Below are 24,609 nucleotides of genomic sequence, written 5' to 3'. Positions count from 1 at the left end.
AAGACGGTACATGTTATATGTTTTATCACAAAAATGTTCATGGTCAGAGATAATTTAACACCCAGGAGACAAGGTGTAAGGACACAGGTCTGACTTCATTCTCTCCCAGGCTAGTCTGGTTCAGGCTCCCCGGGCCAGGGAATGAGCTCCGAGTATTTCCTTGCTTTGTTCCAGTATTTCATCCATGTATTCATGCTTCCTTATTTCTCATGCTTTTTTTTCCCTGCTGGAATCCTGTTCACCTCCCTCACCTGCTTCACTCCCGTGCACCTTCCGGCCCAGCTCTGTGTGGCATGGCGTGTTCTGCCCACCTGATGCGTCCCCAAGGGGGGCCCTGTCTGCGAGGCTATTTCCAGACTTAGAGCTTCCCCGAGGCCTGGCCAGTGTCTTGTTCATCTCGACAGCTCTTGGGCATAGCATGGAACAGATGTCAGTGAATCTGTGGAGGCTGCCAGGCCACAAGCAGAGAGCTTTGATGGTGCTCCCGATTGCAGGGAGCAGTGATTTCCCGAATGGCTCCTCTTTCCCTACCCTCCAGCATGGCTGTGCACATGGGGGGGGGGTAGGGACTGGATCATTTCCTGCAGTTCAACACTAATGAGAGCCATCAGACTGCTTGAGAAGCTCTGCTCAGGGCTGGGCTCTTAATTTCCCCATTATACCTGGGTCAGCCCGGCGAGGACACAGGACGCCCTGGCCAGGGGCCAACAGGACCATCAGCAGCAAGACTGACCCTGGGATGGAATTAAACCCCATGCATCTTGGCTTCGTCTTCCCCTGATGTCACCAGCAGATGGACAACACTTGCATTGTTTCCTTTTCCTCTCTTTTAACAGGAGGCTGCATTCCCGCCAGACCCCCAACTAAGATGGACCGAGAGAAAAACAGAACAGAGAAGTAGGGAAAGAGTAATGGGAAGCAGAGCATATAAGACAGAGGAAGAATTTGAGAGCAGGGCACAAGGGGTTACAGAGATCCTGGGCCAGGAAAAGAACAGGTTGCTTCTTTACAGGAGGGAACTTGCGTCAAGGGTCCATTGGATCACAAGACACGTTGACTTTAAAGAAACATCCTGCATTGTCCTATCCTGGGGGTGAGAAGGAAATATCTATTGTTTGATGGTGAGACCTGTCTCCTGATCCCTCACATCCCTTGAGGTGCCCACTAACTGCAGCATCTTGTTCATTCCGCCTGCCGTAATGTGATTTTCCTCTCTACTTTGGCTTAATTGGTGGAGTGCTGAGGAACAAAGCAAATATTTGTGCAGCTCGAATGCTGGTCTTGGGATTGGAAGGTAACATCATTCAGTGTCTGCAGCTGAATTGCGATACACAGGCAGGGGAGTCAATTTGCTCTGGGATCAATAGATGTGGTCTCAGTAGGCAGAGAACTTGGGGGCTGCCTTCTGTAAACCAGAGGACGTGGGACAGCTCCTCAATGCCTGGCTTAGTTTAACATGGCAACTGGGCAGTGGCTTTATTTCTACTCTGATTGTTTTTCAGCTCAAGAATGATGAACACCTTCCCAATATCAACCAGCTCAGTGTTAATCCTGCAGAAACACAAGACTCTAAACTGTGGTCACACTGCCCAACACGCTTCCTCTGTGTGTCACCTCTTTGGTATCCCTTGAAGTCCAAGGGAATGGTCACCTCTCTGGAAAGCCTCCCTCTGCTGGCCTGTGGAGGGACCCCCTGTCCTCTGCACATTCTTGGTACTTGCACTCTGTCCGTCCTGTCTTGAAGGTGGCATGTACGATGCTGAAGCTGAGGCCGTTGCCTTTTTAAGGTCCCTTTGGTTGCAACTACTAAGCACCCACCTGAGCTAGATTAAGACCTAAAGGAAAATCCATTACAGGGACATAGGTGCTCTCAGAGTTCAGAAAAGGAACTTAGTCAGCCCTCAAGGCAAGACCAAATGGAGAATGAAATAGCAATCAGAATTGGCTTTCTCCATGTCTTGCTTTTTTTGGGGGGGGGTGTCTATGTTCTTCTTCTTGCTCTCTTTGCTGATTGACTTCTTTTGCTTCCTCATCCCTGTGACAAGGGGGACGTGGGCCCCTCACTGCTCCGGAGCCCAGGCAGCTCTGGCCGAGGGTGGAGACCCGAGTCTGTGTTAGTTCCCTAGGGCTGCCAAACAGAGGACCAAAAATTGGGTGGCTTCAAACAACAGCAATGTTTTGTTTTACAGTTCTGGAGGCTGAAAGCCCCAAACCATGGTGTTGGCAGGGCCGTGCTCTCTCTGAAGTCTCGGGGGAGAATCCTTCCTTGACTCTCCTGGCTCCTGGTGTTTGCCAGCAATCCTCGGATTACCTTTTTAAAGACCTTCTTTCTAAAAAAGGTCACATTCTGAGGTCCTGGCGGTTAGGATTCCAACGTATCTTATTTTGGTGGGGACAGAATTCCACCCATAATGGAGTCCATTCTATTGGATGGGAAGACATGATGCCCATTACGTTCCCACCAGTCCTCGATGGGGGGTCAAGGTTTTGTTGCAGCTTTGCCTGGAAAACAGTAAGTGCTTAATAAGAGTTAGCATTAATTAAGCCCTTATAGTGAGCCCTGTGTATTCTTAGCCAGTCACACTATGAAGTCACTGAACTCTTCAGGTCAGCTCTGAGATAGATATTGCTTTTATTCCCATCTTATGGAGGAGGAAAACAGGCTCAAGAGGAAGTGGCCTCGCTGGGATTTTAAGCCCATCGACCATGGTGACAGAGTCTTGTGCTCTTATCCATCAACTAGATGGGTTGATCCTGGGTGTTGAGTGGTCACAGAACAGGTGAGAGGCAGCTGCTTTCTAGGTGGGCACCGTGAAGGAGAAAGAACATGAGCATTTAAAGGTTTCGTCTGCAAAACCGGGCAGCTTGCTTAGACTTTCCTACTTGAGACTTTATGGTCCGACATTGAACACAGGATGCCATCTACAGCCAACTTTGAGTCCTTTCCCGCTCGTGCATGAGTGTTTTGATACCATGAGTAAAGAGTGTCTTGTTTCCTCCTGCTCTGTCTCTGTGTTCTGAGCTCTCAGCTATGGTGCTGTGTTGCTCAGGGGGCTCCTTTTGGGACCTCCAGCGTGTCTGCCCCTCCCATGCCACTCTTCCCCAGGCCTGCCCTTCTAGAAGCTGTCACTGAGGCTTCCTCTGAGCTGGAGGGCAGGATTGGAGGTATGGGGGGAGGGCTCCTTGGTTCCTGAGACAAGCTTCATCAGAGCAGTCAGGTCACTAATGGTCACAGATGACTCCAGGCTGGGGCTCAGAAAGCAGACCTGGTGTTTGGTAGCTTCCTTTTCCTAAAGTCCAGCTCCTGTGCCTCATATTTTAGTTCCAAATGGAGGTGGTGGCTTCTGATAGCTGCCTGCTGGATTCTGATAGGGGATCTATTTTTTTCCTGGAAAAGAAGTGAGAGGAAGGATGTATCTTATTACCTGGACATTGATAAGGTCTCCTGGTAGACAGGATGATTATCCAAGACTGAAGGTGTCACCCACTGGCTCTGGACACTAGATGTCATCACTAGATGGGACGCTCTAGGATCTGAAGCTTGTCATTGATTGGACACCATGCCTGAAGCCCCAGGGGCTTCCTTGGGTCCAACCCCTCAGGCTAGATGAGCTTCTTCACTTCTGGTCCCACCCTCAGTGCTGACCACTGCTTTCATACCTGCCTTGCTTCTCATTCTCCTACTTCCTAGGTTGGTGGCCTTTGAATGTTATCTAATCTCTTTTTACTGGCCAGAGTTCAGTCCAGGAAGCAGAACTAGATTTTTTTGGAATAAGGGATATAATATGGGAATTAGACTTTAGATCTAGGAGAGAGTTACAAGATCTGAGAAGTCACTAACTGACTTTCTGAAACCCTGGTGATGAGGAGGCTGGGCAAATCCAGCTGCCGAAATGGGACAGCAAAGGGGAGTTCCTACGGAGGTTTACAGGAAGCTGCTACTTCTGTGGGTCTGCAGCCAAACATCTGGTGGCAGGCAGGGCCACTGCTGGTCTGCAGGGTTGGCACTTTGGCAGAAGAGCTGGGCCTGGAATGGAGGAGAGGAAGAATAAGCTAGAACCCATTGGGCACCTCTGTTTCTGTGTGGTACCCTACCTGACCTTGAACCTGTGTGGCATCCTACCTGACCTTGAACTCCTTTAAAGAGCCCCTGTGTCACTTCAGTTCTGCCCCTGCTAGTCTCACACAGCTTCCCCTTATGGCAAATCTAACTCAGAACCCTGTGGAGAAGGGAGTTACGGGAAACATAATCAACATAATTGACAATAGAACGATCCAGCAAACTCTCTGAATGTGGTTTTCTCATCTGTGAAATAGGGGTGACAATGCAGTTGTTTTGTGGGTTACATGAGGTAATACATGTAAGGCACGCAACATCAACAACAACAACAACGTGTATATGTTTGGGGTGGATTTCTCTGCCCATTGTCTCTCTGGATTGCCCCCATCTAAGGATATGTTCACAAAAGATAAATCTTTACAGGACAACCTATTTTTTTTTTTAAAGATATTCAACCTGAAGTTCTAACCAAAAGAAACCTCTTCTCTGAGGTTCTCCTCTGCCTCCCTCTTCCCTTCTCCCAGAGCTCAAATGTTCTTTTCTCACTATCCAGCAGAGTAGAAATGATGGCATCCCCAACAGATGAGGACATGGGGAATTTTGGGAGAGGACTGAAGGGGGAAAGAGCACGGGGGCTGCCAGGCATGGAGGGTCTTCTCTGCTGGTCAAGATATGGCTATTTGGAGCACCTTGTGAGGTGAGCAGTGTGGCGCCACTAATGCAGAGGATGGGGCTTGGGAACGAGTTAACTAGAGTGGGAATTTCTGATCCCTCCTGGCACACGGATCTGTATGAATTGGATGTCATTGCTTGACCCTGCATTGGAAAAGAGCTGAACCTCATTCATCTTTCTTCCAAGTGCATGCATGTTTGTTCACCTGGCTGGAGGAGGCTTCCTCCCCCCATACCTCCAATCCTGCCCTCCAGCTCAGATTATGAACAGATGCTGGACATCCCACACCTGATTCTTCCAGTGTGGAAGACGAGGAGGTGGGCAGAGCCTCCAATGAGTGCCTGGCCATCTGACAGCAATGCTGGGTTCTGCTGCCCAAAGGGTAGACTCTCCAAAAGGGTAATCCCTGGTCCTTGGGCGACGTTTACTCTTTAATCACTATCTTAGGTTCTTTACATATGTGTAGTACAGCTTCTGACGTGTAGAGATATTTGATAAATGATGGCAGCTGGTGACCTGCTTACTGGTCCTTTTACTGAGGCTATGAAAGGCAATATCTGACAGACACAGGATGGGATGTTGTTTGCAAGCCTTGGGCCTGGCAGGGAAAATATATTTGGGATAATATAGTAATAGCTCCTGGTATATTTAAATCATCTCGTCATCTCCTAATGCCTTTACCAGTAATTGGAGGTTTTCTTAGCTCCCAAGGCAATGTGAATACTCCTTGGAGAGTCAAAAGGCCTTTGAGAGGTAGTGCTCCACTCAACACAGGTAATAGCTTTCATCCTGAAGTATTTCAAGGGTTTGGGGCCATCTCAGAAAGATCTTAAAGATGTGTCACATAAAGGGAATCTTTCATAAAGTCTCACAGATCCTCAGGGTTTTCAATGGGGTTCAAGAGGCTGAAAGATGGGTTGTGTGTGTGTGTGTGTGTGTGTGTGCGTGCGTGCGTGCATGTGTGCGCACATGGGCTCACGTGCTTGTGTGTGCATGACAGAGAGAGAGAGAGATCCTGGCTGCTCCTGAAATTTTAGCTGTCATTACTGAGGCAAGTTGAAACAAAACAAAAAAAAGAAAAGAAATCTAGAATTTTCTTCTCTAGACAAACTCAGATCCAGAGGAGGACTTCTGATAAATGTACGAAGGTCTCTAGCAAACATCTCTTTCAAATACTGTAGGTTTTGAACACATGGTAGGTGCAGACAAAATAGTTAAGTGTTTAATGTCAAAGGTTAATGAAAAATAGAATTCAGAGGAAGCTTATTACCATAATTTCTGCAGGACCTAGAATTTTGATTCTAGAGGACTCTCCCTCCAACCTGCTGACCTCACTCATTCACCATTTTGTCCATTCCACTCATGTACTGAGTAGTTTTGTCTGTCAGCATGTCTCAGTCTCTAATAACTTGAGAATGTATAAAAATCAAGCACTGCCCTCAAGGAGAATCCAATCCAGTGAAGAAGACAAGTAAATGCCCCATTCTCTTGAGGCTAATATTCAGCCTCACATTTTTGTAGCAAAATGGACTTGGGGGTCAGAAAACAACTAGTTATAGAATGTCTTCTGTGGGTGGCCCTAACTTGTGCACAGAGACAGTATGTACATAAAAAGAAGACTGTTTGTTTTGTCTGTTTCCTAGGAGCTACGGGTTGGATGAAACGCCATATTTGCAGAGCGCTGGATGGAGGAAACATGAGAAATTTACCTGAAAAGGACAAGCAACGTGCTACTGGATATTAGTGAAATCTTGCAGTCAAACACCGTGCCTGACACAGAAGTAATAAGTCACACTAGGGGCACCTGGATGACTCAGTGGGTTAGGCGTCTGCCTTCAGCTCAGGTCATGGTCTTAGGGTCCTGGGATCCAGCCCCGCATTGGGTTGGAGTCCTTGCTCAGTGGGGAGCCTGCTTCTCCCTCTGCCCTCCCCCTGCTCATGCGCTCTCTCTCTCTCTCTCAAATCAATAAATAAAATCTTAAAAAAAAAGTCACACTAAGTTGGTTTGTCAGGAGTGAGGATGGATAGAAGGCAGACTTGTAGAAAGGGGGGTATTAAAACCCTAACTGGATGGAGAGACAATTTTTGTTTTCCTTATAAAAGTAACATTCATGTGGTTAAAAGTAGTTTTGACAGATATGAAAAGGAAGAGGGTACAGAAACCAAAAGTGAAAATCTTACTTCTTTTGAAGTAAGATTTTGAAAATTTTAAATTTTGAACATTTTATTGACCCACATCCATTTTTAGGCTCAAACTGCAGACCCAGCTGACTTTCAGCTTTTAGTTATTCTGTTGGTTTCCAACATCAGCCTGAATGAAATACTCTGCAAGAATTTTTTTTTGAAGATTTTATTTATTTATTTGACAGAGAGACACAGAGAGAGCAGGAACACAAGCAGGGGGAGTGGGAGAGGGAGAAGCAGGCTTCCCGCGGAGCAGGGAGCCCGATGCGGGGCTCGATCCCAGGACCCTGGGAGCATGACCTGAGCCGAAGGCAGACGCTTAAGGACTGAGCCACGCAGGCGTCCCTCTGCAAGAATTTTTGATCCATCAATTTAGGTAGTTTGTTCTGCTGCCCTATCCTACCCTTCCCCGCACATCACTTCAGCATTTGTGGGTGTATAACACTTACATTCTCTGCTGAAACCATAGAAAAGTCTTCTAGGCCTTGACCAAAGGCTGATAAAAATACCCTGGGAATTCACAGGCAGCATTTGCAATAGTATGATTATGTAAATATTATTCACTATAGAATTGGGTAGTGTGATTAAATCCAGGGGACCACATGTAACCCTATCATCAGGGTAGCTAGTTGCTGTGATAAAAAGCCCAAATCAACACGAAACAGGAAATGAAGATGGCAAGGTCTAATCTGATTCTAAGGTCTGAGGATTCTAAAGTTGTGCAGTGCCCAACAGGTGCATACATACCACTAGGGAGTGACTGTGGTTGTTTAGGAACAATACAAAAATATTAATTTTTTCTTTCAAATTATGTGTGTTATTTTTTCAGATAACTACTACCTTCTTAGGACATAAATATTTTGTTTGACTCTAACCAAACAGGACTCTTAGGTATTCCTTTTGGACTAGGGATGCTGTCAAAAAACTTAGTGGGTCACTGAGATTGACGTGGACTGAGAAAGTTTGGGAACCTTTGATATAATCTCTGTTCTAGAAAATTCCCTCTGGCTGCTATGTGGAGAACAGCTGGGAGGGGCATAAAAGTGGAGGCAGGGAGATGAGTTGGAAGTAGAACCACTGAAACATAATCAGGGCATGAATGTGGGAGGAGAGACAAGGATGCACTCAAGGCACTTTGTAAGGAGACAGATGACAGCGTTCATTGCTGTGGGAGGTGAGCTTGAAGAGTGGGGGAGGAGCCGATGCCATTTCTTCTGGTCACCTGAAGGCTTAACTGGCTCTTAGCAGGAGACCTCACCTCCTTGCTCTTTGTTGAACAGAGGTCTTGATTACTAGCCACACACATCTCTTGTGGGGCTGCTTGCGTGTCCTCATGACAGGGCAGCTGGCTTCTTCTAGAGTGACCAATCCAAGAGAGAGCAAAGTTGAAGCCACAATGCCTTTAGGACCTGGCCTAGGAAGTGACACACCATCCGGTCTGCCTTATGTTTTTGGTCACATGAAACATCTCTGATACAGTGTGGGAGGGAACAACCCAAGGGCATGAACACCAGGAGTTGGGGATCATTGGGGGCCATGTTGGAAGCTTCTTTTCACACCTGCATTGCTAGTTATACCACTGGTTCAGGGGCAGGCTGCAGTTTTTAGGGAGGTGAATACTTGGGGGAATAGCAATAAGGAGCAAATTCACCATATCAGTCAGCATTCTCCTGGGAAATAGACCCAAAAAGATGTATGTATATATGTTTCTATCTATCATCTATCTATCATCTATCTATCTATCTATCTATCTATCTATCTATCTATCTATCTATCTACCTACCTATTTATCTCTATCTCTGTAAAGAGACGCATTATAAGGAATTGGTTCGAGTCGTCGTGGAGACTGACAAGTCCCAAGATCTGCAGGGTTAGTCGGTAAACTAAAACTCTGGGAGAACTGGTGGTATAATTCCAGTCTGAAAGCTAGCAGGCTTGAGTTCTAAGTAGAGTTGATAGTTAAGTTCAAAATCAGGAAAAAGCCAATGTCCCAGTTCAAAGGCGCTCAGGCATGGGAAATTCTCTTTTCCTGGGGGAGGGTCCGCGTTTCTGGTCTATGCAGGCCTTCAACTGATTGGGCAAGGCCCGTCCACATTAGGAAGGACAATCTGCTTTACTCAGTCTACTGATTTCAACATTAATCTCATCTAAAAACACTTTCCCAGAAACACCCAGAGTAACGTTTGACTAAATATTTTTGCACCCTGTGGCCCAGTGAGGTTGATGTGTAAAATGAATCATCTTCCCCAAGTGAATTTTGCCGTCAGCACCAGGAATATCCATCTTTCAGGTTGCAGTTTTCTTCCTGGGTGGATTCCCCCAGGATCCTCAGTGGTGTCAGTGGACGTACGGGGAGAACTGGAGGCCCTCAACTGGAAAGGTGTTTCTAAGGAATCTTAGACCACCTGGCTGGTGCTTATAGATGCTCCAGGAGCCATCCAGAACAGGGGTTCTTCACCTTGAGTACACACTGGAATCTCCTGGAGAGCTTTAAAAAATACTGTAGCTGGTGTCCCACTCCCAGTGATTCTGAATTGATTGGTCTGGGGAGTGGTTTGGGCACTGGGGTTTTTAAAAGCCCCCCAAAGCCTGAAGAGGGAAACTCCCCTTCACTGAAGAGACAGACTACCCAGTACCCCTTGCTTCTGTAGGTGAGGCCATGAAGACAGCATCTCCCATCACCTGAAGTGGGCTGCTACCTTCTGGAGCCCAGGTATCTGAGTCTCTAGCTAAGCACCTGGCTCATTTGGCAGGCTCCCTTTCAGCTCTTGCTTTGTACTTTGGAAAGTCAGCCAGTTGAGCACAGAACATAAATCAGAATCTGTTCCTTCTTGGACTCAAGTTTTATTTCTTTTCTCCTTGGCTTGAAAGAAATCGGTTCTACGTCACTTTTAGACTACAGTGACTCAGTGAAATGCAATCTTGACTAAAGCAAAATTGCTTAATTAGACAATAATATTAGAGAAATTGACCATTATATCTGGTTATTGACTTTTCAGATGGCCTGTATTAGCATTTATATTCTTTCCAGTTGAGTTTTTAAGCATGAAAATAATTTATTGAGAGATTGTTCTTAGAAGCTATTTTTAATAGCCTAATGGCTTTTTAATTTTCAAATCGTTTATATTCATCAGCTGGAGCCAAGAAGGGAGTCAGATTGACTCTCACCGCACCATGTTCCATTCTCTTCAGTTATTAACTGTTTATACTTGGATATCAAACCACTGGGGCACAGGATGTCAGAAGGGGCACATCAGGAAGGAAATGAATTTTGGGCTGGTAGCCATAAAAATAATGTTTAGTTGCTGTTTATTGATTGACTACTCTGTGCCAGGCACTTAATGCAGATTTTCTTTAATCCTCTTGAAAACCCTAAAGCACAGATATCATTATCAATCTTTAGTAGACTGAGAAATGAAGGCTCAGGTATGGAGAATGTCATCATTGTCATCATGGCGGATGCATGTTGATAGGTAGACCATACATCCCAGTTGATACCGCAGCTCCACATAACTTTTAATGGTGTTCTCTTTCACTCTCCACATCATCCCAATTTGGGCAATAGATTCACTGGCCATTCTTCTTATGGGACACTCATCCTGTACTGAGCACCATTGCACTGTGACCCTCACAACTGCTAATGGTTTCTTTTATTGTGCTCCCCTCAGAGTTGATGAAACTGAGGCACTGAGAGATCAAGGTCAAGGGGAAGTCACTTGCAAAGTTCATAAAGCTGGTTAACGATGGAGCTAGGCATTGAGCCCAGGCAGCCGCACTTACACCCCATTCTCTTTCTGTTACGCAAAGCTGAATGGCAATCATTATCACGATTTCGAAAATGTAGACCAAGGAGAAAGTTCCACGGGACTGGTTATTGGGTGAAAATAGCAACAACACTATTATAACCACAGGAACATTGAATTGTTTTGTTGTGGTGGAACTTTGTTATATGAATAAGGTGCAGGAAATCACATTTTCTGTTGTCAGGATCTGTCAAGGAAACACAGACTCTTTATATTGAATTAGCAAGAAGTACTCGTGCTTTGAAAGCCATGGGGCAGCTGGACAAGATATGCATACATTTTTTACTTTCTCCAAGCTTAATTAGACAAACTCAGTGATTGCCAACAACCACAATTATTCCTGGGAACTCAGACTGCCTTAATACAAATACAGCATCTGAAACCATGGCTGAGGTTTCTGGATACTGCACACAATCATCCACAGCTAGAACAATGCAGAGGAGGCAAGGGGGAGGTAAAGTGTGTTTGGTCGAGGTGACCAGCTGGGGAGGGGGAAAAACAGCCATGTCTTCCAAGGAAAGCTTGGGAAATTTGTGCCCATTGGGTCAGAAGATTAGACCAAAGGCAGGGCGCAGAGAGTGTGCACTTGGGATTTGGAAGGGGTATAATACCAGACTTGTTCTGTGTGGCCTCAGAGTTCTGATGGATGGGGAGAGGGTAGCTATAGGAACAGTGTCACCTCCATCTCTGCAGATATATGGTAGCCTCTGGATGGCTTCTGGAGGAGGGGATTGAGGGACATCTGGCTGGATTGAGCAGCATGTCCTTTAGCTATCTCTCCTGGTAAGCTGATTGCACTCTTCACCACCAGACAATGTGAACGTTCACAGAAGACGTGGGTGTTGACTGGGGTCTCCAGGCCCTTGGGGCCTAGAGAAGAGGACCAAATCCCCATTGTACCCCACGGCAGTATGATGTCCTTGCTAAGATCCGTGCAAATTCCCAGAAGGCTTGCATTGTTATGCTCTCCTTTGGCTGTAGCTCCTCTCCCTTGATGTAGGGGTTGGACCATCTTGTCAGCTGTCTTGCTGTCTCTGTTCTACATATAATTAGCCTGAATCAACGGTAATATTTAAACCTGCTGTTTGCAGAATGGGCTCATGGGTGTATTTTGGTGAAGGTGAGGCTGAGTATGTGTTAGTAGACTTCAGAAGTCTTTCTTGTTTTTGCAAGCTACCTCTTTTTTTTTAAAGATTTTATTTATTTGTGTGTGTGAGAGTGAGTGAGTGAGGGAGAGAGCACAAGCAGGGGAGAGGCAGAGGGAGAGGGAGAAGCAGGCTCTCTGCTGAGCAGTGAGCCCAACACGGGTTTCGATCCCAGCACCCTGGGATCATGACCTGAGCCAAAGGCAGGCGCTTAAATGACTGAGCCCCCCAGGCACACCTCTGCAAGACAACCTCTAACTGAACATTAGGCATTTCATTCCTAAAATGTCCTTTGACAACTCATCACCAGGGCACTTTTTCTAACCTCTGATTATACATCACTCCCTATTTTGCTCTTTTTTCCTTTCTTCTCCATTCTGTGTGGGAGCAAATTTCTGATATCAGGCACTTTGGCCAGCTCTCTCATTGCCTGATTTCCTGCTGTCTCCAGGTTCTAAGATGGTGGCTTTCCAATGTTTTGGCCATGACCCTTAGTTAGAAATACCGTACTATGACTCAAAACACTCATGTAATACTTAACTCTTACCACCTCTGTTGCTCTTGGTCTGATATTGTGTAGTCTAGGCTGTATGCAATGCTATACTACCTTATCTGTCCTGTCTGCTCACATCCCATTCCATTTTATTTCTAAATTTTAGTCATGACTCACAAATCGTACACATTGATTTCACAACTGCTCATGTATCAGAACTTGAAATTTTCAAAGCACTGCTCCTACCTTTTTTAACTCAAGTGATTTGCCAAGTACCTTTCTGTCACTATTTTGCATATGTGATCCTAGAATGCAAATCTTTTGAAGCAAGATCTTGAATCCCCCACATTGATTAGTTCAGTCACAAACACATAGCAAGATAAAGTAGACTCAGCATTTATTGATCAGTGGAATGGTTTGGACCCTCCAAACGTCACCGAGATCTGAAAGTGACAGGACCAGGACAGTAGGCTAGGTGCTATCTGTAGCCCCACTAGAGACTGAGTGGGGAAGTCCTTTGTAAGTGATAACGTACTCCTCAAATTCTAGTTCACCCAAAAGTACTTGTTGACTGGATTTGTGCTGAGCCTTGTGCCAGGCTTCCCTACAGAAACTAGAAACATGAGACATACTCTCATCCTTGACAAACAATGAATTTATAACATATTGTGATTAGTGTGGTGCCAGAGCATGAATGATGTGCAGTGGGAACCCAGAGGGGAGGAAGCACAGAAGATGCTATGTGGATTTGGTCTTGAGGTTGGTCAAAGAGAAGGGAATTTGAGGCAGAAGCAACAGTATGTGCAAAGGCCCTGAGACGTAAGAGCAGGGTATGTCTGGTTGAAAGGAGATCAGTTCTGTGTGGCTGGTGTAAGGGATGAGATGCAGAGGGTAATGGGAGTTAAGAGGCTGAAGTCAGGCTATAAAGGATTTTGAACTTGGACAGGAAGCCATCCAATGGTTGTAAAAGGAGGCTGCAGAGGATGGACCAAAGTTAGGGAGGCTTAGAGAGGGTGGCTGGCTAGGAGACCAGGGAGATCTGCTGTTCACATCTGCACCTGTTAGGCAGTGACATTGGGCATGGCTGTCTTGTGTGTGGAGTCATCAGATAGTTCCTGCAGGTGGCAGGCAGGGCTGTCACTCTAACCAGTGACACCTTGATCTGGCAATTTGCTTGGAGGGTCTCAGCCAAGGGCACAGGGCTATCTTCTCTGTCTGTTCTTCTGGGAGGGAGGAGATCCTGAGGTCCTGTATGGGCCATCAGGAGAGAAAAGTGCCCATGGTGCTCCTTGTAGCGGCCACTGTGTAGATGCTCTTGAGGACGCCTCCATTACACAAGACTGTGTCCACTCCATGTTAATATAAAGAAAATTATCCTTTTCCTGAGTATTTTTTTTCATCTCCCTGACACTGCTAACTGCTTAGGCTTCCCTGTTTACATTATTTATGACACTCATTGGCTTATTACCATGAGTGGGGGGGCTGTTTTGATGTTTTCAACCTCATACCCATTGTCCCCCTCTTTTGTATTTATTATTTCCCCCATTCATCCCCACCCTTGGCATTATTTTTCTATTCTTTTATTATTATTATTTTTTAAAGTAAGCTCTATGCCCAACGTGGGGCTTGAACTCATGAACCTGAGATCAAAAGTCGCATGCTTTACCGACTGAGCCAGCTAAGCTCACCCGTTTTTTACATTCTTTTAAGATGCTTTTAGACTATCAAGAAAAAGGGTGGGTATGAAGCAATAAATAAACAAACCACTAGAGGTAATATTTCATACCTCAGTTTCTGTATCTGTGAAATTACTAAGACTGGGCTTGTTCCGTGCAAGACAGGTGGCACCCATGCATGGTCAGCATGTACGGAGAGAATGGTTCTGTCACTTAGGGCAGTAGCCAGGGCCTTCAGCCCCATTTGCCCGAGACTTGCAATAAGCGTCAGTCTGGGATTTGTGAAGCTGTTTCCCTGGCCACGGCTGGAATCGCAATTCACATCACCGTCATGTGGGGCCTGTAGGCATTTCCACAGCATTTTTTCCTGGTGGGCATCCATTCTCTGGGAGAGCTGTCGCCAAGCTGTCCTGCTTGGAGCACTTGTGCATGTCAGTCTTGTAAGAGGCCCGGGTTTTATGCTCTGCTTGAAAAACAGCCGGTTGAGAATGATAGACAGACGCACTGACAGCCAGCCAGCTAGAGCCAACACTCTCTTCCACAGAATTCCAAACAGCTGGAGGACTGGAAGCTGGAGTCCCCGAAGCATCTGTAGAGGTCTGACATGCAGGCCCCACCCATTCCGGGTGTTCGCTTTACTTGTCTCCTAGGTGTGGCGTGTCTGGAGGCAGTCAGAGGTGCAGGGACGGAGTTGGGCCCGTGGACTGTGAGCATCCAGACAGCTGTCTCTGACCTGTGGACAAGGCAGAGAGATCTTTGAAGCTGGGCAACTAGGCGGGTGGGCCTTTCTCACGAGTGCAGAGAAGGGATAAAAGCAGGTTAGTGAAAGGAGAGTGTATTAGTTTCTAGCAGCTGCTAAAACAAAGATCCACTAGTGGGGTAGCTTCCATAACCAGAGTTTATTCTCTCACAGTCCTGGAGGCGAGAAGTCTCAAATCAGGTCATCAGTAGGGCCATGCTCCCTTCACAGTCTCTGGGGCAGAATCCTTCTTGGCCTCTTCTAGCTTCTGGTGGCTTTGGGTGGTCCTTGACTTGTACCCACATCATTTCCGTTCTTTGCACCCATAGTCACATGGCCTCCTGTTGTGTGTCTGTCTTGAAACTCACCCTACTTCTTGCATTTTTGAGGATATGTGTGATTGCCTTAAAGGCCCACCCAGATCATCCAGGGTAAATGCTTCCTCTTTACATCCTTAACTTGATTAATTGACACTTAAGATAATATTCTCTTTTTTTTTCCATATCAGGTGATATTATTCACAGGTTTTGGGGATAAGGACATGGATATATCTTTTTGTGGGCCACCATTCAGCCTACTATGGAGGGGAAGTCTCTGATCTTGTTGACAGAACAGAAATGTGAAGGCCGGAGGTGGGGAACCTAACCGATTTAATGCTTTAAACTCTGCATATGGTATTTTTTTTTTTATGTTATGTTATTTTGAGAGCAATTCTGTGTGGTTTTAGATCTGGTAAGGACAATGGGTCCTCCTGTGCTTTACTGGAGGTTCTGACAACCTTTGTCATCTTTAAGGTCGTTCTCGGCGTCAGGATGCATTCCTGAATTATAACATTCATTCACTTGACTGACATTTATTGAGCATCTTTACAACAATTCAGCCAGTTACATCTTTCAGCAATTCTACTTATTAATTTAATTCTATTGATCAGTTATATTTATTTATTAATTAATTTTATTTAAAAATGGGTGTTACATTTCAATTTTGTTCTTAGTTGTTGCAGTTTGGATTTCTTTTAGTTATCCAGCGAAGATTGCAACCTATCAAACACCAGGCTCAAGAAGATCCTATTTGTTTTTGGGCAAGCCTTACCTTCCAAGTCACCCTAATTTCTTCCTTGATCAAAGCATTTGGTCACAGATCTAGGGCTTTGCTAGTCAGATGGCTTATATTTAAGAGTATTTTTTTTTTTTTGAGAAAACATTTTGTCTTTGTTTTTGCTTCAGCCCTCCAGACTTTTAAAGCAAGAAGAATGTGTTTAATTAACATTTCTTTTTTAAAAATTCTTATTGCACCATATTTGCCTCAGATCTTTAAATCCTTCCAATAGATACATTGACTGAAAGATCCTCAAACCACACTAGAGAAGGTAAGGTGAGCATTATCATTCCATTTTATGGGTAGAAAGACTGAGTCCCAGAGAGATGCCCCAGGTTAGGGGCCTCCATGGTCAATGGCAAAGCTGGGGCTAGAATTCTTAAATTCTAAGCCACTGCCGGAGATGTCATAGGGTTTACTCCACGTCATGTCAATCGTACCTAAGATTCTGAGGGTTTGGAAATGCCACAGAGATTTCACTGTTGGCTCTTTGCAGGGAAAGACAGAGAGAAGAGAAATCATTCTGGGCATTGACTTTTTAAAAAGGATTTTTTGTTCGGTTTCAACATTGACAGGCTCTTTGCCCTCTGGACCTGTGTGAATTGACCACATCTCCTTGCCCCCAGTAAATCTTTTTTCGTGGCCCATTGCCTCTTGGGGGGCATGGGAGAGAGGGTGTAGGGGGTAGGGGGAGGGGTAAGGTGGAGTGATAGGGGGTGGATAGGGGATTTGGGCCTGGTGAGAAGTCCAGGCTCTCAAAGGGCACATTTCACCCCACACTCGTTGATCTGTGGTGAATCCTTAGCTCTGTGTCAACTTGTAAGTGGAAATCTATACCTAGCCTTTCCTGATCTGTGCATCCCTTGTCTTCTTACCTTGTGCATATTGATTGCATTTAAATAGGCTTTTGCCCCAGGCCTGGTCAAGGCACCAACTAGATGCCAGGCGCAATGTCACCTGCGTGAGGGAGGCTATGTATGATTGTGTATGAGACTGGATCCAACGTGCAGCCCTTTCTGGAAAGCTGAGCTGCTTTATCCTGAATAATTTACTGGAACCCCCTTTCTAACACAAAACAAGAGTTGAATGAGCTGTCTGGGATGAAACAACAGTTCATCAGGACATCTTAACTTGTCATCCCTGCGACCTGTTCTGTTTCCTTTCACATACCCCATTTTTACTTAATGAACTAAATTGCTCTTTTGGCAGGAGGGAGAAGGCAGGTTTTCTCAGGCAATTTTCTGAATTCCCAACAAGAGAGGTTGAGCCACGTGATTTATTTTGATAAAACAAAGGCTGAACAGATCATCTGAGGGTCATAGGAGGATTTTGCTTATTTGGCATCTTTGTACTTATTCTATATTGGTGAAGCTTAAAGGGCAAATCTTCAGAAAAAGACTTTTAAAAATAGTCAATCATATCTTTAAAAGTTTCCTTCTTGTTTTTTTTTTTAATTTAGTAAGAGTTAAGGTTAAGAAAATGTAGAAAACAATTTAACAGATAACAACAATGCACCCACTACCCAGAATGAACAAAGGCAGACTTTATCATAATTGCTGTAGATGTTTTACTATTTTTTTTAAAGATTTTATTTCTTTATTTGAGACAGAGAGAGAGTGAGAGGGAGCATGAGCAGGAGGCAGAGGGAGAGGGAGAAGCGGACTCTCTGCTGAGCAAGGAGGCTGATATGGGGCTCGATCCCAGGACCCCAGCATCATGACCTGAGCTGAAGGCAGACCCTTAACTGACTCAGCCAACCAGGTGCCCCTGTTTTAAAACACAAAAGGGAAATTTGAAGTCCCATATGTGCCCCTCCCTGATATAATATCCCTCTTCCCCAGAAGCAAACATTATCATCCTTTGGAAGGTATGCTCTCACTTTGTGTTTATCCATCAACTGAATAGGGATTGATTCCGTATGTTTTTAAGTTTACGCAAACGTTATGAAAACGTACACGTTGTGTCTATCTTCTGCAACTCTTTTTCACTCATAGTTGGGTTTTTAGTAGCTCTCCCTGTTCATTCATTCTTTGGGTTTGGTAATTGCCCATATTAACATATATCAATTTAGATCATTCTTGCGAGCACTTTTAGCAGTAACACGCAGGGTACCAGGATTAATGCCAAGATTTATCTAGACATTCCATTTTTGATGAGCATTCAGATTCTTTCTGGCTTACTGCTGTTATGAACAAGGCTGCTAAAAAGAATCCTTGAGTGGGCATGAGAAAGTCTCTCTAGTGTAATCTTAGAAGTGAAGTACTAGGTTTGCATTGCTAGACTTTGCCAAATTGCTTTCCCAGGGGGCTGTATTCTACTGTAGCCTCTGTAGCCAGGGTCAAAGTGTCCACTTAACCATTTCACCACATTGTCACCAACATTGGACGCTGTGCAATTTTATCTCTTTGCTTTAATTTGCATTTCCCTGATCACTAGTGAGGATGAGAATGAGAACTGCTTGATTCATTCATTGGCTACTCATTCAGGGTCATTCCCCCTTTGTGAATTGCATTTTCTTAAGCTTTGCGCCCCCCACCCTTTTTGTATTTTTTGGTTTATCTTTTTCTTAATGATTTACAGAAACTCTGGAGGGTCATTTTCATTGGTTATACAGATTGCAAACATTTTCTCCCAATCTGTTGCTTTTAATTTTTGCCCGAAGTATCTTTTATCATTTTATCATTTAAGGAAACTTAAATTTTTATCTATTTAATGTATGATTGTTTTCTGTTAAGAAAATAGTTTGTAGAAAGATTTCTTTACTGTAGGTCATAAAATTTGGTTCCAATATTTTCTTCTGATGATTTTAAGGTTTACTTCTTATGTTTGTATCCTTAATCTAGATAGAATCTAGTTGCATATAACACCCAGTGCTCACCACATCACGTGCCCTCCTTAATGCCCATCACCCGGTTACCCCATCCCCCCACCGCCCTCCCTTCTGTAACCCCTCAGTTTGTTTCCCGGAGTCCAGAGTCTCTCATGGTTTGTCTCCCTCTCTGATTTCTTCCCATTCAGTTTTCCCTCCCTTCCCCTGTGATCCTCCACACTATTCCTTATGTTCCACATATGAGGAAAACCATATGATAATTTTCTTTCTCTGCGTGACTTATTTCACTTAGCATAGTACCCTCCAGTTTCTGATCATATTTATTTGAGCCCTCTCTCTCTTTTTTTGTGAGTCTAGCTCAAGTTTTGTCAATTTTGTTTATCTTCCAAAAAACTAGCTCTTAGTTTCATTGATCTAATTTTTTTCCTTGCCTTTTTAGTCTCTATCTCATTTATTTCTGCTCTGCTCTTTATTATTTCCTTCCTTCTACTAACTTTGGGTTTCATTCATTCTTCTTTTTCTATTTCCTTTAGGTATAAAGTTAGATAGTTTATTTGAGATTTTTCTTGTTTCTTGAGGTAGGCTTCTATTACTATGAACCTCCCTCTCATAACCTCTTTTGCTGCAACACACAGATTTTGGTATTTCTATTTTCATTTGTCTCTAGTTTTCTTTTTAAATTTCTCCTTTGATTTCTTTGATAACCCATTTGTTGTTCAGTATCATGTTGTATAATCTCCACATTGCTATGGTTTTTTCCAGTTTTCTTCTCATAATTGATTTCCAGTTTCATACCATTGTGGTTAGAAAAGTTGCTTCATGTGATTTCAGTCCTTTTTTTATTTTATTTTATTATTTTTTTAAATTTTATTTCATTATGTTATGTTAGTCACCATACACTACATCATTAGTTTTTTTCTTTAAATTTTTTTATTGTTATGTTAATCACCATACATTACATCATTAGTTTTTGATGTAGCGTTCCATGATTCATTGTTTGCGTATAACACCCAGTGCTCCATGCAATACGTGCGCTCCCTAATACCCATCACCAGGCCAACCCATGCCCACCCCCCTCCCCTCTAGAACCCTCAGTTTGTTTCTCGGAGTCCATAGTCTCTCGTGGTTCATCTCCCCCTCCGATTCCTCCCCCTTCCTTTTTCCCTTCCTACTATCTTCTTTTTCTTCTTCTTCTTCTTCTTTTTTTTAGCATATAATGTATTATTTGTTTCAGAGGTACAGGTCTATGATTCATCAGTCTTACACAGGCCACAGCGCTGATGTGATTTCTGTCTTTTTGAATTTATTGAGACTTCTTTTGTGGTCTAATGTGGCATCTGTTCTGGAGAATGTTTCATGTGCACTTGAGAAGAATATATATTCTGCTGCTTTTGGATAGAGTGTTCTGTATATATCTCTTAAGTCCATCTGGTCTAATGTGTCATTTAAGGCTGATGTTTCCTTATTGACGTTCTGTCTGGATGATCTGTCCATTGATGTAAGTGGGGTGTTAGAGTCCCCTACTTTCATTATATTGCTGTCGATTTTCCCCTTTGGTGTTAATATTTGCCGTATATGTTTAGGTGCTCCTGTATTGGGTGTTTACAAATGTTATATCTTCTTGTTGGATTGGCCCCTTTATCCTTATGTTTCTCTCTATTCCTTTCTTTTTCTCTTGCTCTCTTCCCTTGTGGTTTATAACTTTAACACTTTCTTTAGTGTTATATTTAGATTCTTTTCTCATTTTCTTCTATGTATTTACTTACCACAAGTTTTTGCTTTGTTACTATGAAGTTTACATATAACACCCTATGTATATAATTGTCTGTTTTAAGTTGATAACTTAAATTTGAATACATTCCAAAACTCTACATTTTTACGGCCTCTCTTCTGTTTTTGATGTCACATTTTACATCTTTTTATTTTACATATAAAACTAATTGCTATAGTTTTAGTTAATTTTACTACTTTTGTCTTTAGACCTCCAAACAGCTTTGTAAGTGATTAATCCACTATCTTTACTATATATTTACCTTTTCCAGTGAGATTTTTACTTTCATGTTTTCTTATCATTAATTAATGTCATTTCTTTTCAGCTTAAAGAAGTCCCTTTAATATTTTTTGTAAGACCAGTTTAATGGTGATGAACTCCATTAGCTTTCATTTGTCTGGTAAACTTTAAATCTCTTCCCTTCTGAATAACAACCTCGCAGTAGATATGGTGACACACGGTAACTAGACTTATTGTGGTGATCGGTTTGCAATGTATACAAATGTTGAATCACTATGTTGTATCCATGAAACTAACATAATATGGTATGTCAATTATACTTTAATACAAGAAATCTATTTTCAGTCTCACATGTTCAGAAATCTAATTTATTTGCACATCATTTGTGGATCCATCTCGCAGGAAAGGACTTACTCAGAGAGCACAGCCTGATGTGTAAAATCAGGATGCCAATTTTAAAATTTATCATGAGAAATGTAACCTTTGAGGGATGGACATTTAAGACCTCCTCCAGCACATTCTCTCCCTGGAGGCAAGCTCTGTGGGAAGCCACATAATAATCAGGAGACTTCCTACTGAGCATGGAATATAAGCAAAGGGGTTTTTAATTGTGTGATTTTGGAAGTTTAATGGTCTCAGGGCCTGTCAGCTTGCTGAATCCATGTCTGTAATAGGGGACTTCCCTGCCAGTGGGACTGTCACTTTCAAAGCCTATTTGACAAGGTGTCCTGTCCTCTGGACAGAGCTTGGGTGGGCACTGCCAGCATTTGTTTTTCTATTTCTTTCTTATCTACATTTCCATAAATGACCTTATTCTGTGTTTAGAGTTGTTAAGATCTTCAGTCTAGTCTGAGAGCCACTTCGTTCCAATAAGATTTTGTAGAGCACCTGGCTGGCTCAGTCAGTAGGGCATGTGACTCTTGATCTCAGGGTTGTGAGTTTAAGCCCCATGTTGGGTGTGGAAATTACTTAAAAATAAAATCTGAAAAAAAATAATGTGATTTTGCAAAGCTCTTCTCTGATTTACTCTGGATGACTTCATAGCTTAACTCTTAGTGTGTAATCTTACGTCCAACTTCTTGGTAGGAGGAAATAAGACACATTCATGGCAGACTCCTTCTTCCTACAGCAATGCCAATGACCATTATTTGTTTCCAACTTTGTATTTGAAACATCTTAAATTTACAAGAGTTGGAAAAATAGTTCAGTAACCACTTATATGCTATATTCTTTCCCTAAATGCAACAATTGATATTATTTTATTGCATTTGCTTCATATTTTTGTATAAAACATTTCTTTTTGTTTGCTTTGCCAAAAGTGAGATATGAAGTTGTAGACATAATGTAACTTAATCCATCAGTAAATCAGCATATATTTCCTAGGAGTAATTAAATCCTCTTGCATAACCACAGTACCATTATCACACCCAAGAAAAGAAATATTAATTCATATTCTAGACTTGAATTTCCCCAATTATTCCAATAACTATTATTAGTCATAATACTATCATTAGTCAGATTTTTGGAAGAAAATGCATTCAGAGTTTGAGGTGTCAAGAGCATCTTAGTTTGCCTTCAATGCAGGCTTAGATAGTTTTGATCTTCCTTCTCTACTCATCCTGCTTTCATCTGTTGACCTTTAAAAGGGAGAATAAGGCATGAAGAAATTATAACAAGAACCAAGAAGGGAGAACCAATTTAAAGATAAGTGGCAGAGTTATGATTCATTATCTTATTGATTCTTAACAAACTATGCATACTCATCCGGATGTTTTCCAAATGCATTTATGGTTAAACTTTTATATTCCAGCATTGCCATTTAATAGCTGGGGCCAGAGGCAACCAAAAAGACACAGTGAATGGAAATCCCAAGGCTCCACCTACTTTAGTGTCAAGTGTTAGTGCTTACAAGAGTTCTATTGCCCAGGATTACCAGGCTTCTCTTCATGATGGTGTCTGAAGGCATGTATCTTTAAAGAACTTAACACAGGCTGCCTTTCAAGTGTTCATGGAAATATTCTGCATGTCCTGGGTCAAGGCTGGGGATGTTGCAGGGTGCTCAAGGGTAGCACTTGTCTTCAGAATGCCGGGCCTGCATCTTAGGCAAATGGAGGATGGTTGTTCCTGAGAGAGCTTCACTGTATTCTCTGTATATCGATAAGCCTGGTTTGTTCAAAGCCTGGTGAACTTAAAGGTGATATCAACCAGTGCTAAGTTCTTAAGGACACATGTGGATTCCTAGCTACCATGGGGGCAGGACTGTGCTCTGGTTCCCTGTTGAGGATTGAGATCACCTATATACACAGAGCTCAACTATCAGGACTGAGAACTGAGATTACCTGTGTGTTAATATGACTTTATTAAATTGTTCCAGGAAACTCTTGCCCAGAAAGATAAGACTATAAACCAATAAATAACTTCACCGCTTGGAGTAGAAAGTTTCTCAAAACCAATTTATTTGGGCAATAGTTTGCTCATCTGGGCAAATAGCTCAATGATCAAATAACTGTGCACTTATCCAGACTTGCTTCAAGACCCTCACTTTGCTGTGTTCGTCACTCCTACTGTTACAACATGAATTTTGCACAGTGCCAATCAGATCCCTGCATTGAAAGACCCTCCTCAAGTCACTTGAACTAGGCCTCCAAACCTTGTAAATATCTGCCTCTGATTTCTTCCTTCTGATTGCTTCTGAAGCTCTGTCAAGGTGATGTTATCTCTGATTGCAATAGTTTAATAAACTTAGTTTTGATTCATCAACAGGGAATTCTAATGGTCTTTTAGGGCACTAAAATCAGTGTGGTTGCTGGAAGACAGAGCGCTGTGTCTACTTTTGCCTTTCTGTTGTCTCTTGGTGAGTTGGTAACTTTAGACTTACAGGCAACTTACCTGTCTAAGGGTTACATGCCTATACAGTCATCTGGATAATGATAAGGCTACAGAGAAAGAAAGATACAGACAGATAATAGTCTTCTACTCTGGGCTGAGCGATGTGCTAAGTAGGCATTTACACCAGGGGTCAGTGAACTAAGGTCTGTGGGAACAAATCTAATCTGATAAATAAAGTTTTGTTGGAACATAGCCATACCCGTTCATTTACATATTGTCTATGGCTGCCTTGGAGTTGCAGTGGCAGAGTTGAGCAGCTGAGACAGAGACTGTATGGCTCACAAAGCCTGAAATAATGACTACCTGACTCTTAACAGAAAAAGTTTGCTGTTTTGTAGCACTAAGCTGCCTGGATCCACTCTTCTGTAGGGACTCCTTTCTCCCTCCACTCCCCAATTCTGACAAAGTCAAGGAGAAATGGAGGAACTAAAAAAGACAGAGGAATTTTTGGGTTGATCAAGCAAATCAGAAGGGCTTTCAGGGTTGAGCATGAAACCAATTACCAGAAAGAAGGTTACTTATCCTGGTAACCAAAATAAAATGAGGCCAGAGGCTGCTAATGCAAACTAGGAGTGGAGGCTGAAAGCACAGGGACACAGAGGGCAAAGATTGCAAGTGTCAGAGGACATCGTCTTTGGGAACACCTGGAACAGGTGCTTCACTGGACAAGGTAATCCCAACTGTATGAAGAATAACAGAGTAAATGGGGACCTAGCAGACTGAAAAGGCAGGAATTGGCTGGATTCCTTGCTCTGGTTTGTGGAGTTGAAGCCTCTCTTCTTCAGTTGGTTTGTGGAAGCTGTTTCCATTTCTTGAGTCCTGGTACTATGAAAGAACCAGAGTGGAGCACCTCCTCCTTGCTTAGTGTCAGCCTGGATTCCAGAATACATGCTTCCCAAACACCTCCTGCTCCCTCCTCCCTCCCTGCCTTGGCTGCCCCACATCCCTCCCTTCACATTTGGCTTCCTGAAATATAGTTTCATTTCACTGCCAAGTCTCTGTGATTTA

Source organism: Eumetopias jubatus, unplaced genomic scaffold (assembly GCF_037043125.1).
Source record: "Eumetopias jubatus isolate StellerSeaLion01/CBP00866 unplaced genomic scaffold, mEumJub1_p1.0 scaffold_12, whole genome shotgun sequence".
Taxonomy (NCBI): domain Eukaryota; kingdom Metazoa; phylum Chordata; class Mammalia; order Carnivora; family Otariidae; genus Eumetopias; species Eumetopias jubatus.
Note: the sequence above shows the minus strand (reverse complement) of the source record.